Here is a 1,386-nt window from a genome sequence, read left to right as displayed (position 1 = left end):
CATACACCATCAAGCAACCAGAGGGTTCCCCTGCAAGCCTGCCCCCAGTCATCAGCACACAGCCCCTTTCCTTCTCTGGGTATAGAGTTCCCAGCCACTCCATCTCTCCATGTCATCGTCTCTGCCTCCATCTCTGGTGTCACAGCTTCTCTGTGTAGGGTCACACACTCCGCTCTTCTCCCTTGATGGTCCCAGGGACCTTCACTCTGAGACTGCAAAGGCAATCACTCCCCTCCTTTTGCTACAAAACATCTACCTTTACATTTCCAACCCTCACAGTCAGTCCTGATAACAATTATTCACTATTGTACCACAAGAGACTTATCCCATCTCATTCACTTGAGTTTTGATAAAAATTTGATATTAGTCCTTATCTCAAAATCATTTTTTCCACAGCACAAAAAAGTATCCTTTTCATTTTCTGAAGGCTACTTAGGAAGACTAAAACAAATGTACTACTGAGAGAACTTGAATGCAGCCATCCGCTGATTATAGGTATGTTTAAACGTTTTCTGTTCTTTGGAATAAACTCCATGAATGTATAAACTGGAAACCTAGTAACAATACTTTTTTGCATTACCCTTGAAGGGAAAAGTTAGGAGTCAATTTTTGTGAATTGTTGTCAGTTTGATCATTGAATTGATATATAAATGATGGATGTAAAGGAACTGAGAATAAATCTTATGCTTAGATGACTAGATGGAAACATTAATAGAAAAGGAAAATGTAGCATAAGGAGTAGACTTTGAAAGAAATAAAATAAACCAATTTTAAATCAAAGGAATTTGGTATATGTGTGTAATGGAGATTGACAAGTTGGTTTGCAAATCCCAAGGTCAGCAGTTTAAAACTACCAGCTATTTCATGGGACAAAGATGAAGCTTTCTGCTCCCGTAAAGATTTACAGCCTCGGAAACCCTGTACAGGGTCTCTGAGTTGGGACTGATTCCATGGCACATAACTACAGCACAAAAATAGCCAAGAATTTGTAAAGTTAGGATCCTAAATGGCTCATTCACATGAATGATTGTCAGTAAGTAGGAGATGTTGCATAAACAGAAAAGATAATAAACCAGTAACAATGATTTTTGGATGATTGGATAAATTACCTAGAGTTTAGTCCAAGGAGGAATTCCTTCAAGGACTAGCCTCTATAATATATGTAACAAAGTCTGCCATAGTATCAGAAGTTTCTAATATTATCATTATTGTCGTATGCCATCGTTTCCAACTCATAGTGACCCTATATAGGGTTTCCAAGGAGTGGTCGGTGAGGTTTTTGTTCTTGTGGTTGTTCTTCATTTTATTTTATCAAAACAATATACGTAGTTATTTTGAAATTTTAAATGATGACGCCTTCTCATTCATACCTTGTCCAGCTCCTCA

This window comes from Chrysochloris asiatica, unplaced genomic scaffold (genome assembly GCF_000296735.1).
Source record: "Chrysochloris asiatica unplaced genomic scaffold, ChrAsi1.0 scaffold00001, whole genome shotgun sequence".
Taxonomy (NCBI): domain Eukaryota; kingdom Metazoa; phylum Chordata; class Mammalia; order Afrosoricida; family Chrysochloridae; genus Chrysochloris; species Chrysochloris asiatica.
This window is presented reverse-complemented; position numbering follows the sequence as displayed.